Here is a 24212-nt window from a genome sequence, read left to right as displayed (position 1 = left end):
TTCGTATAATACATGGGCCACAAAAAGAAAGACAGAGATGGTTAAATTTGACTGCTGTAAAACTAAGAATTAAGTTGCAACAAGAGGCACGATAAGTGAGTAAAAGGGTGAGCTGTGGAGTGGGAAATACATTTCACCAAACACAACCAACAAAGGACTCATATCTAGAATATATAAAGCACTTCTACAAATTAATAAGGAGAAGACAACCTACATTAAATGGACAAGAAAATTGAAAAGTATCTCCTTAAATGAAAAAACATATATTTGTATGAATTATGTATATATATATGACAAATATATGAAAATGCACTAAAACACATTAATAAAGAAATGTCAATTAAAAGTATATACTACACAGTAAACTGACGGCTAAAGCTAAGCAGAATAAAAATATATTCTGGTGAATTTGTGCAACAATGGCAACTTTGATACACTATTCAGCAGTGTCTGCTAAAATAGAACATCTGTACTCTCGTAAATTACTTCTAGGAAATAGCCAAGACAAATATGTGTGCATGTATAAACGGATGCTTATAATAGAATTATTCATGATAACTAGAAAGTAGAAACAATCCATATCTGTCAATAGAGGATTGAATATATAAATCACGTAATATTTATCCAATGGAATTCTATAGAGTAATGAAAAATAATTATAGTTACAAGCAACAAGATGAATGAATCTCACGTAAATGTTAAGGGAAAGAAACTAAAGATACATGAAAATACAGTGTATGATTTCAATTATATAAAGTTCAAAACTAAGGCAAAACTGTAGGATGAACAAAAAATCTGGAAACAGACAAATACATATATATAGTTTTTATATAATAGTTTATCGTGATTACAATACACAATATGTTCAATGACATTACATAACATGTCCAAAGGATTTTTCTTCTCTGGCAACACATAGTCAGTATGCCATGCAAAATTATGATGAATGCGTGACATTAGTGCTGCATTTCCACAGTCACGGCATATACATCTGTGTTGCCTCAACTGGTTTGCACTTTATTCGAACCTGTGCTTTAGCATAACCCACAAGAAGTAATCAAGTGAGTTTAAACTATATGTATTTACATATGTATATGTGTGTGTATACTGTGGGTGTATATGCCATTCATATATATAGTTTGTGTATGTATGTTGTGTATATACATGTGTGTATACACACACACACATACACACAAACGCACACATAGTGACAGACCAAGCTGTGGGCCTCTATGTGTTAGTTGTGTTCTAGTTCTTGATCTGAGTGTTGATTACATGAGCATTCATTTTGTGATAATTTATTGAGCTATATACATTTGTACTTTTGCAAGTTTCTTGTGTGATTTATAACTCACAATAAAGAAATAACCTAAAATGTGAAAAGGAAAGAAAAATACCAAACATTTTCTATGGCTCTCATGAGAAGAACTAAAATCCAGAGACAGAGGCTTTGTACCTTTGAAGCCAGGCTCTCTCATAATACAACAAATTCCACTGCTTGCTCCTCTCAAGTGAACCACTGGTCTTCTCAAATGATTCTAAGCCCTAGAGAAAGAATTTTAATAGATTCGTTCTGGCCAATTTGTTACCAATTAGTGGTCCAGCATTATGTATGTAATTCTGGCCAGATAACCTAATTTGAATGCTGTGGCAATAAGATGCAGACACATATTTATAGACACAGAAAACTGTATACACATAGTGTTAAATTTTTATATTTATTGTTATTCTTCATTCTCTTTTATAGAGATAGTTTTTTCAATACTTGTACAATATATAATTTCAAACTTAATTCCCAAGGTAAAAGGAAAAGGTGATAATCATATGTTTAAAAAAAATAATCTCCTTTATTTTATAGTATAATGGTTAGAAGTTCAATATTTCTGCTCAAACACAGAGGCAGTCAGGCATATTTACAAAAGGCCTCACAGTGTTTGCCATTGCCTTTACACAAGACAACATTTATAAAACCTTTGCATCCCACAGCAGGTGCTAGGTCTTCTTTTGGGAATTTGTGCTGTTCAGATACTGCCTTTCATTTGAACTTCAAATACCTTAAAAACATAGAGGTTGCATTTTAATATAATTTGGAAATTAAAACCCTTTTATTTTTGTCATTATAATATCTTACATGGATTTACTTTTCAAAAATGAATCAAAGTCAAAACTAATGACTGTCTGATACCAACAAAGGCAGAAAAATGGTAAAACGTTTTTAAAAATGAAGCTTTGGTCTGCCTAGCTCACAAGAAAAATAAATGCATGTAATAAGTATTTGGAGATTTCAAGTATATTTAGTAATAGTCTACCTTCTTTTGAGAATCTAAAGAATTAAACTGAATAATTATGGTCACCTGAATAGTTGGAAACATATTTTCAAGATCTAGACTGTATTTTCTTTGTCTTTGTTTATTTAATGGCACAATATGAGACTAAATAAACACTACAATTTAAGTGAAAAACATATTTTCACCTAGAAAAATGGTTTCCTAAGGGATTTTCATCAGTCTACAATATTTATAAATGTAATAATGTTATAGAATTATAAAAAATTGTGTATCTATTTTTAAAACAAGAAAACTAAAGTAAGGTTTTTTTCTCTCTATTTTTCTAATTAGGCTTGGACTCGTGGATCATCCAGTGACTTCAAAATTCTGGTAAGACACTTTTTTTTTTCTATAGTACTGTCAATATTTTCATTTCTTTTGCCACAAATTTTGGGAGGTTATCTTTCTATCTCAGGCTTAATCCTTTTTCTGATTTCTCCCCTCATTTCCATCCCCTGAGGTTGAATCTCCTAAAGCCAATAGTAGAAGGTCAATTACATCTTAACCCATATGGGATGATCTGTTAAGTCCAGATACTTCTTGAAGATTCAACTTCATGGGGCAGGAGAATATTCCAAGGAGGGGTAGCATTTGTTTCTTAAGGAAACAAAAATCACCACCAAAACAGTCTGAGATAGGAAAAATAATTATTCAGGTAAGATGCAGAGAGTATCAATTTGAAAATTTTTCTTTTAAAATAGATCAAATGCAACAACAAAATAAAAATCACAGAGGAGCTGAGTATGATAGCTGAATTTTTTTAAAGATTTTCATTTCTACATTGTCGATATTATAGTTTACATATTATGGAACTAGAAATACACTGAATGCACTGTATTTTTCAACATGAAAACTCTTAAAATTTGTATGGTATTTGCCTGGTACATATATTATAGGCATGGGGAAGAGAGATTCTTTAGTTAAAAAGATGACTGCTTGAGGTAGAAGTTTTTCTATAAGTTGTATTTTCCCAAACATCAGCTTATATATTCATTTTACACTCCACCCAGTCTCTCTTTTTTCCCTCCAAATATTATAGAAATGTTGCTCACAATCAAATTCATGTATTGGTTTCCTACTATGTTCTGAATGTATGCAAGATTATAAAACATTGTTTATCTCATATTTTATCTTATTTAGTTTTTCTCAATAATGCTCTGGTTTGGATTCTTATTCTTGCATAATATGGGAGTCCACAACTTTTCTGATTTCTAGAGTCACCCTTTCTATAATAGCCAAGAGTACTATGAAATTTTAACTAGATGCATTGCAGAAGTACAGTGTTATACATCATTCTTTACTAATAATCGGATATTGCCTAGGATAGAATGGGAGGGTGGTGAGAGTTCCACGTGTCTTTGTTATTGTGTATGACCTGTTGCTCCCAAATTCTTCTCAGGGTTTCCAAACTAGTATCTTCTGGTCATCTTATCATGACTTTTCTGTGCTACTTCAGGCCATATCCAGTCTATACCTTCTGCCAAACAGTAACAAAGTTGACACTATTCATTCTCATGAGGATGAGGGTTAACCTCCTATCCCTTTAGGACTTTCTGCAAATAGAGAGCTTTGCTTAAGCATTTGATTTATTATGATGAAAACTGGGATACAGGATTTCATAATCTCAATGTTTCCTGGAGTTTTCCCCATCCTAAACCTTCTCTTAGTTGCATATGTGGGATCTGGATATGCCTCCTGTAATTATCCTTTTTCTCTGAACTCTACCTGCCTAATTCATTTAAGCTGACAGTGTGTTCTTGCAATTCTCATCATCACAGTTATCTTCTGGGTATTCTTCTTATCTTCTAATTTATCTCATTTCTAATCCATTTCATAAAACAGATGATTGATCGAAAACAGCACTTATCCTCACACTTCTGTATTCTGCCATATTGCCTATAAGGATTTTTTCCCCTGATCAGTTATATACATGATAATTGAGTTCTGCCACACTTATTCAAAAGCAGTCTTCCTTGAACACATACCAAGAAACTCAAAGCTAAGTTCTTTCCTCTCATAGCCCCCATCGTCATTATGTCAACTTCTGTGAACGGAGTGGTCTTCCTTGTCTGCCTATACACCCATATTCTATTCATCTCTCAAGGCCAAGTTCAATTCCAGCTCCCATTTTCTCCTGAAATTCTTCATTGCTTTAAATATTGTGGTTTGATTCCCCACCTCCCTGAACTCTTTATTTTCAGGATAACAAAGTTTAGCACTTTAACTTGTACTGTCTTGTGTTCTAAGGTTCTTGTATTGCGTGCATATTTTCTACTTAGCAATTTTGCAAGCTTGTTAAATGAGGTAGGAATGCCCTCTTGTGACATTTATACAGCATACCTTACATATTGCTCTGTGTTTAGTAGTTCCTCAAGAAATATTTTCAATTGACTAACTTATTTAGGATCTCACGTGTACGCACCATACTATAAAGCTCAAACCTAACACTTAATTTCTATATTGTTTGCTTCTATCCAATTATGAGTTTTAGTAGGAAAAAAATGACTCGAACATGGAGGATGATTGATATATAATCCTGAATTTATTTCAGGTAATATTGATACAGTCTAGAAAACTGTGTTTTTAGAGTACAATTCAGTGAAAAGAAAATAAATGTAAAATTCAAACTAGAATAGTATTGAAATGTAAATGATAATATGCAACTATTACAAAGAAATTGAAATATATTCTATTCATTATCATATAATTCTCAAGCTTAAAAAAATAATATTTATTCTGGAACTAAATGCCAGCAATAAAAATTCACTTCCATATGAAGAGCTAATACAGTCCACGTTGAAGTTGAAAATATTTACAGAAAGCCTTATTGCAGCATTTTTCCACTTACATAAAATAATGTGTTTAATGCTTATGAGTCACTGAATTTTGTATCTGTGTGTGCAATTGCAGCAATCTGTTCCAATTCATAAATTTTATTTTCTGCACCTGGAGTTTGGACCTTTTAAGAGGTCAAACTAATAACACATGCACAATTATGTACAGTTGAAGGGAATTAATATTTTTAAGGATTCACTGTGTATCAGGTGCTTTGCTAGGTGCTTTTTTTAATGTATGTAGTCTCAGTTCTACCTTCCAATCATACTCTGAGGCATGCATTTTGTTCAGCATTTCAGAGCTGAGGAGACTAAGGGTCAGAGGGGTTAGTTAGTTCATCTACAATCACTTAGTCGTGATGCTGAGATTTCAGTCTGTTTCTAGGATGCCAAAGATGTCCCTGAGATGTCTTCCCGAAGAACATTTACCCCAGTATGCTTTTAATAATATCCAGTTCTACATATATTGGAGTAGCACCCCTGGTTTGCAGTCCTTAAGAAAAGTAATACGTAAGTGGTTAACATGAGATTTAGTCTTTTGTACTTTATAGTTATTTGAGAAGATGAAAAACCTGCTTACTTTAAATCCAAGGGTGGGAAAATTGTCACAGTCTATGCCCAAGTTGTACATTTGCATGTATGTATTATATAATATATATCTATCTTTTATATCATATCTATATCTATCATATATATATTTATGTTTATACACATACATACATATTCATGTCATTAATAACCAAAACAGAATCTACGTAGTGGAAACCCACATAACCCTTCTGTAGTTGGACTATGGTGATTAATGGATGTTTCATTCACTCATTCATGTTCTCAGTTTTTTAATGCAAATTTTATGTAGGTTTGGCCATCCTGATTTTTTAAATAGTATTACAGGCAACCTGCAGATTACATTCATGTGCTTAGTATTAGTCATGGAATTTCTTTCAGATGATATAAATTATTCAACTGAGTATTGCATTTTCTAAGAATTGAGTGCAGTCTCTAATATAGAGGGTTTAAAAATATTTCTTGGACATATACCAAAATATCCGTATGTTGTAAAGTATTCCCTCATCAAGAATTAAATGTTTGGTGTTAAAATACTGTGTTTTCTAAGGGTCTTAAGTTGTATTTAAAAACGAAGGGAACAAACCACACACATATGCCTACCTCATAGTTTTGAATTAGGAAACATACAAAAATATTTTGTTATTCTCCATTTATAGTTATTATAAAATATTGGCTATATTCCCCTGTTGTACAATATATCCTTATAGCTTATTTTATACCTAATAGTTTGTACCTCTTAATCTCCTACCCCTATATTGCCCCTCCCCCTTCCCTCTCCCCATTGGTGACTGCTGGTTTGCTCTCTGTATCTGTGAGCCTGCTTCTTTTTTGTTATATTCACTAGTTTGCTATATATTTTAGATTCCACATATAAATGATATCATTCAGTATTTGTCTTCCTCTGATTTATTCCACTCAGCATAATACCTGTCAAGTCCATCCATGTTGCTTCAAATGGCAAAATTTCATTCATTTTTATGGCTGGGTAGTATTCCATTGTCAATGTATACCACAGCTTCTTTATCCATTCATCTGTTGATGGAAACTTAGGTTGCTTCCATATCTTCGCAATTATAAATAAAGCTGCTGTGAAAATTGGGGTGCATGTATCTTTTTGAATTAGTGTACTTGTTTTTTTTTTTCTGAATATATACCTAGGAGTGGAATTGCTGGGTCATATGAGAGTTCTATTTTTAGTTTTTTGAGAAGCCTTCATACTGTTTTCTACAGTGCTTATACCAATTTACATTCCTACCATCAGTGTATGAGGGTTTCCTTTTCTCCACATCCTTGCCTACATTTGTTAAATGTGTTCTTTTGGCTGACAGCCATTCCAACAGCTGTGAGGTGATATCTCACTATGGTTTCGATTTACATTTCCCTGATGGCTAGCAATGTTGAGCATCTTTTCATGTGCCTGTTAGCAATCTGCATTTCCTTTTTGGAAAAATGTCTGTTTGGTTCTTGTACCCATTTTTTAAGTGGGTTGTTTGTGTATATCAACTATACTTCAATGAAAAGTAAAAATTAAATAAATACTTTGTCAATTTTATGAAAATATACAGGTATTAAAATTATCTTCAATGTTAGCTTGCTATTGTGATGAAAATTGTCATGATGTGAACATAAATTATATGTTCAGGGACCAAAGAAAGGAATCATACTCTCACCAATTCATTTATTCATCTCTCACATCTTATTGAGTAACTTATTTGTACAAACAATCTGATAGAGGTTAGGTAGTATAAAAATGATGTGATTGAGTTCAAGGACTGTCATTTTATGTATTCTGTGTAATTGTGGTGCTTTTATTTATTTTTAAAATTGGTGCCGACTAAAGTTCTCAATGTTTGTTTTAGGCCTTTCATTTTTTCCCTTCACCTTGCTAGGATACCAGGTTATTGGACAGTATGAGAGGCATCATTAGTGCCCATCAGTATTTGGGTTTCCTTTCATTCTTGAGTAACAGGCAGATGATATTTTCCCTCTACCTTATGGTGAGGTGGGGCCGTTTGATTATTTCTGGCCAGTGAAAACTGGAAGAGAAGTGTATCACTTTGGGGCAGAGGAGGTGAAAAGACCGTGTGTACTTTCTAGTCTCTCTCTGCCTCTACAGAAGAGACATCAGTTTGAGGTAACAGAGCCACAGTAGTAAATCATCCTGGATCTCTGAGTCACCCGATGGAAGAAACCTGCTATGGCAAAACTCCTAGTTCCAGAGCCAGTGTATAAGAACAAGAAGTAAATTATTTAAGCCACTGAGTTCTTGTTTTTCGTTTTGTTTTTGGTTTTTGGTTTTGGTTTGTTACAGCAGCCTAAAACCTGCTCAAACTAATCAAATGGTTCTTGTGAAAATGGGCATCATAGTATTTATGTAATTTTGAAATCTGGAGTCATGTTTCCAAAGGTATATTTTGGCAATATTATTTTTGACTTTAAAATAGTTTTCCCCTGTCACCAAATAATCTGAGGTACTACTTACGTGGTTGTCATAGCAGGTAACAAAGGCTCCCAAAATAAAAGCCTTGGGAAAATCTGTACTAAAATATTTAATAAAAATCAACTATTAACTCACTTACCAAATATCTTTAGAATCAAACAACATGAAGAAGGGAAAAGATACAAGATGAATATCTAAATTTAAAATGCTACACTTTCCAGTTGAAAAATGAACAGTATTCTTGTAATAATGCTTTTAGTTCTTTAATCTTAACTGTCCTTGGGTAAGATCCATATTAAGGACCATAAAATAATCATTTCCTTTTTCTTAAGTTAAAAAGAGTCTCCATGTCTTAGATGATTGTATTTTGGTAGGGTATTCAGAGTAATCTTTGTTCAATTTTTTACTCTTTGAATTGACCTGAAGCAACAACCCCTCCTATGCCTATTTTGTTTTGTTTTGTCTTATACAGTGGAAGCTTCCATGTGCTAGCTCAGTTTAACATTTTTTTTTTCAGTTTAACTTTTTAAGAGATGTAATAATTTAAATGCCACGAACATGCCAACTAGCATCATTTCTACAACAACTAATTAATTAAACATAACCTCCTTTCTTCACACACAGGAGTGGGGATCAAAAATAATTATATACAATTACCTGGAACTAAAAGGATTTAAGTCCACTACCATGGAAGGGAGCACAACAAATTACACCTCATCATATTTCATGTGAATCATAAAAGTCTCCCAAAAAACGGTTGCGGGACATTAAAATCTACCTCTATAATGTTGATTCAACTTCTAAGAATCAGAGTCATTATATCTGCAATTCAGTCTGACTTGAGTGGCACATCCCTTCAACAACTTCCATTAATTTTGTATCTCCTCATTCCTCTCACCTAACTTCATCTTCAGGATTGGAGTTCAAAAAAACCTTCTCAAGGCAGCACATTCCATTTTGGGAGAATTAGTTATTAAACATACTTCCTTAGCATTGAGCAAAAATTATGTCATATTAGTAGTTTGCTTCTCAGGATGGCATAGGGCTTGCACGTTTGCTAATAACAATCCTTAGTTGGATTCTACTAGTGTCAGTAACTAGACTATATGCAGAAGTGTCCTTTTAGTGGAAAGGTACATTATCTACTTTTTTATTTAAGTCACTCTCATCTAACATATATTAATAAATGCTTTTTGAAAATAATTTAAATAGGGATTCTAGTAAATCTACTGAAATTATCTATCTTAGTACTAATATTCAATATTTTGAAAGAACCTTTTGTGGTTAATTAAGCATGGCATCCCCTGCTTGATTTCTTGCCTGCTGTCCTAAGTCAAGCAGTACTTCTCCAGGTGTTCGTAAAAAATAGGAACCACTACCCTAGCAGTTTTTTATGGATTTTTAAAACTCCCTGTTTATTGTTCCATTTGTTGTTGTATGTTACTTCCTCTGTCTTGGGTACTCAGAATACCAGACTTACTGTCCAACAAGTATCAAGTGATATCAGGAAAACTCTACAATTAGCAGCTGATGCCCCTCCCCTTCTCATCCCTCTCCCTGTGTTTTTCAGAGGGACTCTTAGACAATCATTTCCACTCTGTCCCAGCCTGAAAATCACTCCTGCAATACAAACTCTAGTATCAAAAAAGATAAATGCCTTAAAAAGTTGCCACAAACATGCTGAGGCGTATGAAAATGTCTTTCCATATATTATTTCTATTTTCTAGTCATGCTGAATTGTTTTACAATTTTTTGCTAGTGGGATGTATATGGTAGAAGTTGTCTTTCACAATTTCAGAAATAAGGGAGGAACAGGAAATGTGAAAAGGTAATAAAATGATTGAGGTTGAAGAAAGGCAATACCTTACGGTATGTTTAAGTTTCCTGAAAAATTAAGCATAGACTTTTGTAAGTGATCTTATATACTTTTGCTTATCACCATTCTCAAATATTAATTTACTGTCAAATATGTTAACCTATTCTGTTTTGTCATTGGCACAGAATATGTTGCTTTGTCTATATCTGTTTCTAATTATACTAAGTCCTCTCAAATATTTATATTTTGTTTATTCATTTAAATCTTCTTTCTACCTAGTAATATAGTTCTATTAATAACATGTTGAAGGCAGTATCCCCAAGAGGACCACTAATTTTCAATTTTCAGGCATGTATGGTGTCATACATATGCGCTGGTATTTTTGACACGTCTTTATCTTTTTTACCATAACCATCAAAATTGCTTTGAATTTTTATGTGATCTTGTTTTACATGCTTAGTTATTATGTAAAATTTTACAGTAGCCCATGTAGACACTTAAAATGATTTCTAAAAAGCATGCTTAAAGAAAATTATAGCGTCTTGTTGTAGGTACTGAACAATGGTAGGCGGCAAGGTGGGTGGGCTTTAAGGGGCTGGGACTCTGCTAATAGGACTAAATATGGAGACTTGCATACTGTCCTGCCAATGGCTACCCACCCCAGCCTCTATCCTAGTTTCTGAGATACCCCTCTATCCTGCATATGTGTACCAGTTCCTAGATATTGAAAACACATAAAGGCTTGCTACGTGTCCATGGCAATTGCATTTTTACCGTATTGATCTCTGAGAGTGAGGACTTTTTTGATGTAAGATGGAACGGAGATAACCAAGGAGGTTTCTGAGAAAGATCATAATAGAAGATTAATTCTGGGATAATGTTTTCTTGGTATCTATGACACATCAGTGCTCTGTTAAATAGATGTGCAAGCAGTTCCTAACCATAGCATAGGATTTATTTTCCTTACCAAAAATTTGACAAGTCAGTAAATCATGTTTCATACTTAGGTAGCTACGTAGTTGCTACAGGACTCAACACTGGACAGGTTGGGTTCTGTCTCTGCTCTTGTCTGATTCTCCTAAAGTCATCTGCTTCTCTAAAATTGTCTCCTGCTAGAAAAGACTTAGAATAAAACTTCCAGTTATTTAAGTCCTTCAATTTGTCATTAATTTTCACAAAAGTATTTGCCACAGAAAAATTTCTCAAATATTTCCTCTTCTTGGAAAAAAAAAAAAGAAAATGTGGACGTTTTGTCCCATCAACATGTATCTGAATAATTGCAAATACTTTCTATCCTGAAAAGGAAATCAAGAAACCTGGGTAAAGGGACTATGTTAAAACATAAGGGTATTAGTATACTGGCAAGTCTCCCTCAGGAACATTCATGCATACCTTACTTCAGAAATAAGCAAAACCACTTTTTAAATTATACGTCCAAAAGTCTTTAGTATTCACAACTCAAAATGTTATATAAGGTCGCATATTTTGTTTTCTGTGCCTTTGCTGATGACTTTTCATTCCACATTCCAGTGCATTAAAATGGTTCAGTACCATAATTCTTAACACTAATTAGATTAATGCACCCTTCTAATGAACACAGAAATGACCTGAGTGGCAAACAGCTGAGGTTTTAGCAAGAACTCGTGACACCCCAATGTCCATCTCTTTAAAAACTCTATTGTGGAGAATTGAAACACATGGCATCATCATTCCAGAATCCTAAAGTCAGACTTAAAAATACATTAGTGAAGTTATACTTTTACCTTTTTCTTAGTAGTCTCACTTGCCTTTTATCAAAACATAGCCTTTTCCTATTTGCTTGCCAAGTCTAGAATATCGAGGTCAAATTCTGCTCTGATAGTGGAAAACAGAACAAGTTTCTGGTGGCTAAACATGTGTTTCCTGGAGAATAAAGACACAATTCAAGTTTTACTGTGGCATGGTTTTGTTCTGATTGATTCCTATTAAGAAGTAAGACTATTTTTTCCTCGTTAAAAATAGTATAGTCCTTAATTTTCCCTTCTCCATTTGTCACATTTAGGAGTATCATTTTAGGGGATTTATTTTATGCTATTATTATTTTACAGTGTTTATTCTGACCATGTAGCATATACAATTTTTAAATTTAATAAGTAGAATCTTAGATATATTCTTGGAGAATATTTTATAATCCTCTGTTGCAACTTCCCAACCACTTCTCCCCGCTGTTTTAATGTAGCAAATGAAGCCAGATTTCTCAATAGGGAATTATTTGTATGGGAGTAAGAGTCATGTATGGAGATGCTGTTAATTTTTCCAAGTTACCCCAATCACCTAATTCAAAACAATGCATAGTCATTCTATATATGCTTAGTACACTGCCTAGATTTTCTATGTTTGTCTTGATTTAAGGGTTTTGCCTTCATATCCTTAAGTAAATAAGACCTTAAACCACCAGATGACTTATTCTTGCTTTGAAAAAATATGACTATGAAAATGATTTTGTGCTCTAGGAGTGCCTTCATGATCCTTGAGCTCGAGCTGTAGGTCAGCTCTACTATGGACTTTCCTGTGACGTTTGACAGACAAAGCCTCTATGTCTCAGTTTTCTCCTCTGTGAAATGAGTCTATGTGTAATTATTACCAAAATTATTTTCAATTCTAATGATCTATTTTGGATATAAAGGCTCAACCCCACCCTGTCTTTTTATCTCGGTAAATAGTTACAAGATGTCATCTTAAATTCTCACCAAAGCTCATGCAGACTTGAGAGTGAACATCCTGACAGCATGATGGCGTTTTTATCTTCACTGTTGATCTTTTTGTTTCCTTTTCATGCTTGCAATGTCATTTTCTTTTATAAAGGAAAATATTTTGGTGTACTTTCTTTACAGAGTGCCAATGGAGAGCTCAAGTATTTCTTTTATACTTACATCTATTCTTTGACATACTAAAGGTGAATTTTATGTTTGTAAAACATATGCTATTATCTCTCAAGCTTCCATAATAGAAAAGAGCAGAATTCCTTGAACTGCTGATGGTTTAACACCAATGCTCAATTCACCATAGGTATGTAAGCAAATTTTAAGGAGGGTATTTTCTGAGAAGTTAGGAATGATTAGAATTTTTACTCAAGATTGACTTAGAGAAAAATTGGATCTTTCATTTCAAGTCTTTCACTACCAGTTTTTTAAAATTATTTTTTGAGTCTTACAAATATATACTTTTTACCATGAGAGTATTAGCCAGAAGTATCAAATAGTTTTTATGTTCCAATGTTCTTTTTATAAATGGAGTGTCTGATAATCCAAACGGGGGGGGGGGGTTTACCACACCAAGTATAATTGCTTCCATCTACTGCACAGAAAACTGGCTCATTCTTCCCATCATTCCCTAAATTGTCCAAGGCTTGCAGGACTGAGTTATGGAATAAGTGCCACTGCTCCACATCCGTGGTAAACTTTCCCTTGGAATCACAAGGCACTTTTGCTTAAAATCTTTCTTTCCATTTCTGTTATTTTCAAAACTGAGGTTACAAGATTGTGGTTGAAACGGCCACCAAAATGATGTAAACAAAATGAGTGAGCTTAATGCATTCTTTCTTTGAAAGATAAACTCATTAAAAAGTTTATTAGCACTGGTTTGATTATGAAATTGTTTCATTTTATTCATGTCTCCGCTTAATATCTGTTTGGAATAGGATTTTGAAAATATGTTCTTTTTCATGCTGAGGTGAAAGTGCTCATTGTTACAAATAAATACATTCTTATAGTAATGTGATGCATTCTATTCTTCATCTACATATTAAGTATCTGTAAGTTGAGAATTTTCATGGCTTTAATATATATTCCATCTTTTTTAGTTTTATCTGAAACAGGTGTTCGTTCTTTGATTCTAGAAATGAACTAAAACAGTTTATCTCTTATTTCAGTTAGCATAGTGCCCTCGAGATCCATCCATGTTGTTGCAGATGGCAAGATTTCATTCTTTATTTATAGCTGAATAATATTCCACTATATATTTATATTTATTTATTTTTATATATTTATGCACACACACACGCGTGCACGCACACACACACACACACCACATTTCTTTATCCATTCATCCATTTGATGGACACTTAGGTTGTTTCCATGCCTTGGCTATTGTAAATAATGATGCAGTGAACATGGCGGTGCTGATGTCATTTTGGATTAGAATTTTATTTTCTTAAGATACATACACAGAAGTGGAAATGCTGGATCATATGATAGCTTTATCTTTAACTTTTTTGCAATTTCCATACTGTTTTCCTTAGTGGCATACCAATTTACATTCCCACCAACAGTGAACCAGGGTTCCCTTTTCTCCACATCCTCACCAATACTTACTTTTATCTTTTTGATAATAGCCATTCTGATAGGTATTGGGTGATACCTCATTGTGGTTTTGATTTGCATTTTCCTGATGATTAGCGATGTTGAAGAATTTTTCATGTATCTGTTGGCTATCTGTATAATTTCTTTGGAAAAAAAGTGTCTATTCAGATCCTCTGCCCATTTTTTAATCAGATTGCTTTTTTGCTGTTGAGTTGTAAAAGTTCTTTATATATTTTGAACATTAACCCCTTGTCAGATATATGATTTGGAAAGACTTTCTCCCATTCCATAGGTTGCCTTTTCATTTTGTTGATGGTTTCTATTTCTGTGCCGTATCTTTTTAGATAGAGGTAGTCTCACTTGTTTTTTTTTTTTGTTACCTTGGCTTTTGGGGTCAAATCCAAAAACTCATTACCAAGACTGATGTCGTGAGGCTTACTGCCTGTTTTCCTTTAAGAATTTTATGGTTTCAGGGTTCAAGTCTTCAATCTATTTTGAGTTAACTTTTGTGTGTGGTGTAAAATAATGGTCAAGTTTTATTCTTTTGTGTGTAGCTGTCCAGTTTTCCCAACACCATTTATTCAAGATTCTGCCCTTTCTTCATTGTATATTGTTGGTTCCTTTGTCATAAGTTAATTGATCATATATGGATGGGTTTATTCTGGGCTCTTTATTCTGTACCATTGATCTCTGTGTGTGTTTTTATGCCAAATAGCATAGTGCTCAGATTACTATAGCTTTGTAGTATAATTTGAAATCAGGGAACACAGTGTCTCCAGCTTTGCTCTTCTTTCTAAAGATTGCTTTGGGTTCCCAGGGTCTTTAGTGGCTCCATACAAATTTTAGTTTATTTGTTCTATTTCTGTGAAAAATGCCATGGAATTTTGATAGGGATTGCATTGAATCTGTATGTTGCTTTGGGTAGTACGGGCATTTTAACAATATTAATTCTTCCAATTCATGAGCACAGAATGATTTTCTATTTATTTGTATTGTCTTCATTTTCCTTCAACATTGGGTTATAGTTTTCAGTACACAGGTCTTTTACCTCTTTGGTTAAAGTTGTTCCTAAGCATGCTACTCTTTTTGATAAAATTACAAATGGGATTATTTTCTTAATCTCTTTCTGCTAGTTCATTATTAGTATATTAAAATGCAACAGATTTTTGTATATTAACTTTGTATCCTGCAGTTTTACTAACAGGTTTGTGTGTGTGTATGTGTGTGTTTGGGTGGAGTCTTTAGGTTTTTCTATATATAGTTTCATGTCATCTGTAAATAGTGACAGTTTTCCCTCTTGCTTTCTAATTTGAATGCTTTTTCATTTTTCTTGCCTAATTGATCTAGGATTTCCAATACTATGTTGAATAAAAGTCGTGAGAGTAGGCATCTTTATCTTGTTGCTGATCTTAGAGGAACAGCTTTGTGTTTTTTATCATTGAGTATTATGTTACCTGTGGACTTGTTATATATGGTCTTTATTATTTTTGGTTCTGTGCTCCCTCTTATCAATGCTCGGTCTGCCTTTTATATATGGCCTTTATTACATTGAGATATGTTCCCTCTATATCCACTTTGTTGGGATTTATATCATGAATGGATGTTGAATTTTGTCTAGTGCTTTTTCTGCATCGATTGAGGTGATCATATGATTTTTATCCTTCATTTTAATGTGGCGTATCACAATGAATAATTTGCATATGTTGAATCATCCTTGCATCCCTGGAATAAATCTCACTTGATCATGGTGTATGATCCTTTTAATGTATTGTTGAATTTGGTTTGCTAATATTTTGAGGATTTTTGCACTTATGTTCATCAGGGACATTGGCTTGTAATTTTATTTTATTTTCCTGTGGCATCCTTGTCTGGTTTTGGTATAAGGGTAATGTTGGTCTCATATAATGAATTTGGAAAAGTTTCCTCCCCTTCAATTTTTTTGGAAGTGTTTCCTAAGTATGGATATGAATTTTTCTTTAAATATTCAGTAGAGTTCACTATTTAAGCCATGTGGTCCTGGACTTTTGTTGGTAAGTTTGTCATTCAGTCTCCTTACTAGTAATCAGTCTGTTCAGATTTTCTATTTCTCTACAACTTAGTCTTTTGTAGGTTGTATGTTTCTAAAAATTTATCTGCTTATAGGTTGTCCAATTTGTTAATATATAATTGGTCATAGTAGTCTCTTATGATCCTTTGTATTTCTGTGGTATCAGTTGTGATATGTCCTCTTTCATTTCTGATTTTGAGCCTTCTCCTTTTACTTTTTTTTTTTTTTAAACATCTTTATTGGAGTATAATTGCTTTATAATGGTGTGTTAGTAGCCTTCTCCTTTTTCAAAATGAGCCTAACTAAAGGTTCATCAGTTTCTTTTACCTTTGCAAAGAACCAACTCTTTTATTGATCTTTTCTGTTGTCTTTTTAGTCTTTATTTACTTTATTTCCACTCTGATCTTTGTTATGTACTTCTTTCTACTAATTTTGGTCTTCGTTTGTTCTTCTTTTTCTAGTTCCTTGGGGTGTAAAGTTAGGTTGTTTATTTGAGATTTTCGTTGTTTCTTTATGTAGGCATTTATCACTATGAAATTTGCTCTTGGAACTGTTTTGCTGCAGCCCATAAATGCTAGTACATTGCCATTTCCATGTTCATTTGTCTCGAAGTATTTTTTTATTTCTCTTTTGATTTGTACTTAGACCCATTGGTTGTTCAGTAGCATGTTTAATCTCCACATATTTGTGAATTTTCCAGTTTTCTTCCTGTAATTAATTTCTAGTCTGATACTATTATGGTCAAAAAAGATGCTTGATATGATTTCAATCTTAAATTTATTAAGGCTTGTTTGTGGTCTAACACATAATGTATTCTAGAGAATGTTCCATGTGCACTTGAGAAGAATGTGTATTCTGTTGCTTTGGTGTGAAATATTCTGTATATATACCTGTTAAGTTCATCTGGTCTAACATGTCATTTAAGGCCAATGTTTTCATACTGAATTTCTGTCTAGATGATCTATTCATTGACGAAAGTGGGGTATTAGAGTCCCTTACTATTATTGCATTGCTGTCCATGTATCCCTTTAAGTCTGCTAATATTTGCTTTAAGTCACTTGCCCATTTTTCAGTAGGATTTTTAAAAATTCTTACCGAGTTGTACAAGCTCTTAAACATTAAAATATGTGTATTTTAAGAACATCAAGAGATTTTTGTCTGTTTTTCAAGTTTATAATGTATTTTGCTACTCAGAATTTTTTCTGTTAAATTTACTAGTTGCTTCCTCTATTTTTTCTGGTTTTCATGCCATGTTTAGAAAGAATTTCCCCATTTCAAGATTCTATACTAACTCACTTTTCTTTTGCTATTTTAGTGTTTATTTATTTCATTTCTACTTTGGATTAATCTTAATTTTGCTGCGAAGCATGCCAAAGAAATACAGCTTCATTTTTGTGGCCAAGAACTAGCTAATTGTCTCAATTCCATTACTGAGCAATCGGTATTTCACTCACTGATTTAAACTAGTGAAATGGTATTCTTATTGTCGTTATATTTTCCATTTTTATATTTATATGCCAAACTATGTTTCATGCCAATCATAAGAGCTCTCAAAATTGTCTCACATTTTCCCAGAATTGTATGATTATGGACAGAGGCCAAGTCAGTCCTTGCAACTTTCAGTTTGATTTTGAATTAATATTTAGTGTTGCAATGATTTATCAGAGCAGTTTATACTGTTGCTATGCAAAAATGTATTAATCCAGTGATCCTTCTCTGAAAAATGGTTATAAGACAAAATATACTGTAACCCTATAGGAGTGAAAAAATGCAACTTAATCTTAGCTTTAAATATAGGAAGCTCCAGTGAGGCAAATCAGTGTCCCTTATTTCTATATACTAACTTGTATATAATAAACTTTTTCTCAAATGGACCACCTGCTTTAAAGATACATTTGTCTCATTATACCATTATATATCTGTATAAGCTACTTCAGACACAACACTCTATTTTGAATATGAAATTTAGATACGTAAAAAGCTTGCTGGTGGCTAGAAGTAGGGAGGATTATTTACCTTCTTAGAAGTTTTTTTTTGAGAGTTTCCCAGCACTTATATTGTAGAGACACAACTATGGAAAAGAAAACCATGATTAATAAGGAAGAGTATGAAATTAAGCCTCACTAAAGCCCCACATTATAAAATTGAAACACATGACCATAATTTTAGTGAAATCTGCCAACACCATATTGAAGATTTATTCTACCAATATTCTGTTCTTATGTTCCTTGATGTCCCTGTGCTGAAAGGAACGCGAATGGGTGCTGGCCAGGTGGCAGCTCTCACAGGCCCACTGCGGGCCGCCCCTGCTTCTGCTGGGTGCTGCTGTCCCTCTCACGGTGCTACTTCTTCTCCTACAGTGGATCCTCAGTTTTAGAGCATTTGCAGTCTCTTGCTCAGTCAATAAAGTATCTAAGACCAGCATAAACATTCACAGTAGTTCCCAGGGCAGCAGGAAGTACTGAAATGCCTCCTTATCGGATGAAGTGTCCAACCAATGGTTTGTGTAGCAGAATTCCTGAGGAGTGTGTAGAATGTAGGACCAGTTTCTCCTGTGTTTCTCGGAAGCTTGCCATTAAAAAGAAATAATTAAAAGAAAAGAGTATGAATGAAATAGTTTATATAGTATCTTCCTTGATCTAGACAAGTGGGTGATTTGGAATGCTTTGCATTTATTTATTTATTTTTTAAGTGAGCCATCCTTTCATGGGCCAGCTCTATTTTAGTTCTTCTAATTCTTTAAGATGTCACAGATTAATCTCTCTTGGCCTTAAACTACCATTAATTTATAGTTTGAACCCTGTATTTTGCACTTGGCATAAGCTCATTGTTACTGTAAATTTTCCCTCATTGTTTATGATACCTTTCCACTCCATTCACTGTAAGTAAGCAAGGACAGAAGTATGGTACACATTTTTTGCTGTTCTTCATAGTGTGTGGCATGAGCTCTAGAGATCTAGGAGGACAAGTGACATTCTTGATGCTTCTTAGCATTCTTCCGTGGTTAGAACCATAATCTCCCCACCCCAAATGTCCTCAGGCTTTGATTCTGTCTTGTTTCAACAACATACAAGAAAAACTTATGCCTTTAAGCTTTGTTATTAAACAAAAAGTATTAAAAACTTTATGTCTGAGCTTATCTGGCAGAAATAAGATGCAAGGCCATGAGCATTTTATTTTTAAAGTAGCAAGTGTGGACATCAGTGCAGTGGATCATTTTCAAATGAAATAATCTTGCCCATTTATAGCTATTTTATTTAAAAGTTTTTGTATGGATTAAAAAGTGCTGAATATTAGGATTGTTTTTCAAGGATTTGAACGAGTCAAATTGGACAGGATTAGTGGCTAATTTAGCAAATGAGTTGTTTATTAGCATATTGTATATTCCTCATCCATCATAGGCTTCATCTTTTCAGTTCTGTCACTATAGCAATCACCTAACCTTCTATTGAAAACAGTAAATAAGCACCATAAAAAATGTTTTATGGAAGTTTTTAAAAAGCTAGATTAGGTAATAGGTTACTTTTAGTGTGTTTTTTAGGTCCTCCTGGTATGTTATTGGGTTTCAAGTGCTCAAATGGAGCAAATAAATTTGCATTATTCTGGGACCAACGGGATAAACTGAAAAAAGCTTTTGTCAGTTTAATTGGTTTAAAAATTTATTATAGTATCTGAAGGATACATGTCTGTTCAAAAATAGTAATGTGTCACAAATTGGTGTGTTACCTGGCAGAGATTTGCTGTCAACCATTCCAGTAGTTAGGAACGTTTTTCTTGACAAGCTGAGGAAGGAACCTTTTCTCGTGGGGTAGTGTTTCTCCTTCCCTGAGGGTTTAATTTGTTTTTGACAAAAGGAGAATATCGTGCTTTTGGTAGTGTGGAAATTAAAAATATTAATGAACTGAAGTAAAAAGTAAAATAAACTTTTTTTTTTTAAATCGCAGTCAAAGTTTATGTTCATATCTCAGACTTGTCAGCCTGTCTATGTGTCTCTAGGCTCAAGCAATAAGGGAGAATATGTGATGAATTTTATTTCTCCAGGCTTATGGTTATTGCTGTTTTCTTTTAGAAATGGGAAATGTTATTGTTTCCTTTCCAGTCCAGATGGCTACTGTTTTCACGTTCACTAATAAAAGAAATCAGAAGTGAATGAGAGAAAATATTCAATGGGTATTATTTTCTTTTATTATAGTTATTTTATATTTGGTTTCATATGTCATAGAAACTCAAAATTAACTTCTGCATGTTAAAATCAATGAAAAGCTAGTTTGAGTCTGTGTGTTGCTAAGCTGGCGCAAGATCTCAAAGCACTAACGCTGGATTGAATCCTAAAGGAAAAAGTACATACGTTCATGCATCAAAAAGACAGTATTTGTGTTGAGGGAACTATTACCAGTTTATTTTCCCAGGGAACGACTCTTCATATAGTTGGATATAGCTGTTTAGCTTAGAAGTCATGCCTTGACTCTGAAGCAAACCTGTCTAATTATTTAGGCTATGCGAATTCATCTCACTTGTAACCCACAATAAGAGTTATTTGAATAAACCAGTGTTTCTCAGTCTTCACACTGTTGACATTGAAGACTGTCCTGTGTATTGTAGGATGTTTAGCAGCATCTCTGGCTTCTACGTACTACATGCAGCAGCAATCTACCAGTACTAACAGTCAAGAGTGTCTCTAGACATTGCCACTGTCACATGGATGCTAAAATTTCCCTTTGTTGAGAACCACTAAAATAAAGTGGGTGTAACTAATAGAAATCATTTTGCTCAGTATATGTTCTATCTCTGAGAATCAACCCTTAAAATGAGATAATAAGTAATCTAAGTTTTTATTTGACTTTTTAAATTTTTGTTGTTGCTAGAGTTAAATTTTAATCCACCAAAAGTTACAAAGTAGCAACAAAGCACTTGTTATAAGCATATATATGACGTATGTGATATACTATCTATATATATCAACTAACCTCTATATCTACATCTATTTATCCTCTGATTGGTATCAACTCTTGATAATAACTTAGGTAAATTTCTGCATGTTTTCAAATTAAAATAATGTAGTCGTGTTTAACCTAAAAGAATTTCAAAATAAAACGAGATTCAGTTAAAATTTCCTTTGGTAAATAAAAATTTCCAGTTCTCTTATGAGTCTTTTTAATTAGCAATCAAAACTGTACAAAAAAAGTCTTATTAGAATTGACAATACAAAATCTTTTAATGAAGTTAGAGTGATCTTAAACAAAGAAACACTCCTTTAAATTCACTGAATTGTTATCCAATTCATAATCAGGAATTAAGTAGTTGGAATAAAATCAGTCAAGTTTCTGTCTGTCTTTGCTAAGAAATGAATTACATTATTGTAGGCCTAAATCTTTAGTAGGTTTCTGAATCATTCTTTCATTGTTACAGTTGACCCCTGAACAATGTGAAGGTTGGGGCACAGACCCTTAGTGCTATTGAAAATTCATGTGTAATTTACTGTCGGCCCTCCATATATGCAGTTCCTCACCCATAGATTCAGCCAACCCTGCATCATGTAGTACTGCAGTATTTACTATTGAGAATAATCCATGTATAAGTGAACCAGCACAACTCAAACTCATGTTGTTCAAGGGTCAACTGTAACTACCTCTTGATACGTGAAAGAGCAAAAGACTTAAATTTTAGAGTTCTGGGGTTTTGCCCTCCTTCTGCTACTGATCAGCTATTTAAATAAGCCAAGCTACTTAACCTCATTTGAGCTTTAGTTTCTTTAAAGTAAAAATGGAGTAGTATGCCCTCCTACTTACTTCACACCTCTGTAACAAAGATAAAATAAGACATTAAACTATATCCACTAAAGTGTATTTGCTACGCAAATAAATTCATCTCACTTGGGCATATTTTCTACTTAGTAAAATGGCATTCATAGTAGTGACACTAGAGACTTATTCTCTACTTTTTTACATAATAGGTAGCAAGATCTACTTGCAAAAAGCCTATGCTTGTTGGATGTGATCAAAACAGTTGCTTTCTACTGAACAGCAGTATATTTAGACTAGAAGATAGTTTCATAAATATTTACATAAACCCATATAAAATGCAGAAGAAGATTCTATTAGTTGGATTTAATAATTAGGTTTCACACGCAAGCATATCCATACATATATAAACGCGGGCAGATCAACCTATGTGCACAAACTGTCTCTAAATCTCCAAAGTGTGATGAAATGACTGCTGCTATACAAATGGTGATTGCAGTACTGAAGGCAATAACACAGAACAAGGAGTACTTTTATTTTTGACCCTTTAAAGTTTTTAAATTTTGCCTCTGCTACCTAGAAGTGATCTGCTACATTACCCAAATACTGTCTTTCTATTTTAGAACAGCCAAATGTGAAATGTACTACGTAATAAATCAGATGCAAGGTTTTGTAGTATGTATTAAGATAGATTGCTTATATGAAATGGAAATGAATATTATAAATCAAAATAGCTCATTATATGTTTCTTGTTTTATAGTAATTTATCAGTTCTATTTTCAGTTTTTTTATTATTCAGGTCTGAGTTTACTACCTGAATGTAGGCCTTGTAAAATTTGGTTAGATGTATGCCTTTGCCACAATGAAATAGTGCACATATAAAACCTTGCCATTGCAAATATGAGATAGAGATTATTGAGAAAGTTAGAGAAAGTCATACTAGTTGATGACTTCTTAACAACATTTAGTAAATGTTGATGATATTGTATAAATAATGAGGAAAATGCTTCAAAATAGACAATACAACCTACAAGATAAATAGAAATACAACAGGAATTCAGAAAGTTGTAAGAGAATTTAAAGTGTTCATGACTTATCTTTTCTTAATATTACTCTGTTTGTTTTGGTATTTGAATCTCTGCAAAACCATGTGTTCTTACCTTAAAATTTATGTGTCAATTTATTCAGAGCAAGGAAATGTGTTATAAGGTCTTAAACTCTTGATATTCATTTACTCATGAAATTAAGACTACAGACATGAAAAGATAAGATTACTGTTTTCAAGAAGCTCATAGTACAGTTGATGCTATATAATGCAACCTGGAGAGTCCCCAAAAAGATCTTCTTGGATTGACAAAGTAGAGGGAAAAATTCAATTTAATAAAATTATAACTTTAAGAAATTGTAGTTTTAATTAATTTACCATGAGATTTCAACTAAATAGGAATGCAAAAAATATGCCATGTTGTCTTTTCATTGGCATCCTGAATCCAACTGTTGGAAAACCAGGTATTATGCAAATTTCCACCAAACTTTAAAGTGAATTTGCATCAATCAATAGTTATCTGACAAGTAAAAGCTTCTTTTTTCCCTCCCTTTTCACCCTGGATAAACTCTACCAGCAAAAGTAGACAAGAAGAGAATTGCAACTAGGAAGAAAACCTCCAGGTACAATGAAAAATTAAATACATATTTATGTATCAGTGACAAATGTCCTAAAATTAATAAAATTGCAGAAGTTTCTGCAAGCATATTTTTCCAGAAATCCTTCTTACCTCTATGACTATCACAAACCCAGTCAATAACCCTAAACTAGGGAGAATTCTATAGCCAAAACAAACATTATATAATCCCTGCCATTAATAGTACCAGTTCTTAAAGAGGAACCTCTCCTTGTGTCATTTAGCATCGCCCCATTCTTAGTTCTGAGCAAATCCTTACAAGATCAGTCATATTTTTTTCTCTTATTATTAATTTAAAAGGGCCACATAAGAGGGTGAGTGGGAGAATTCTTAGAGGTAGCCATGTGTCCCTGAGAAATAAAAACTGGCATTGAAAGAGAAAATGAGAGAAAACTGTAGTAGGCATAAGGCATTT

The 24212-nt window shown here is 33.3% G+C and overlaps 1 protein-coding gene across 3 annotated transcripts in view; it reads left to right on the top strand.

Annotated features, from left to right (window-relative positions):
* PTPRD (protein tyrosine phosphatase receptor type D) overlaps positions 1 to 24212 on the top strand; it is a 2148784-nt gene that overhangs the window by 815467 nt on the left and 1309105 nt on the right. For all 3 annotated transcript variants that reach the window (XM_082470803.1, XM_082470804.1, XM_082470805.1), the window contains one exon: positions 2619 to 2657. The gene's annotated coding sequence lies outside the window, so the exon portion shown is untranslated. The remainder of the gene's footprint in view (positions 1 to 2618; positions 2658 to 24212) is intronic.

This window comes from Balaenoptera physalus (genome assembly GCF_965194825.1).
Source record: "Balaenoptera physalus genome assembly, chromosome: 7".
Taxonomy (NCBI): Eukaryota; Metazoa; Chordata; class Mammalia; order Artiodactyla; family Balaenopteridae; genus Balaenoptera; species Balaenoptera physalus.
Note: the sequence above shows the minus strand (reverse complement) of the source record. Positions and strands in the feature narration are given on the sequence as shown.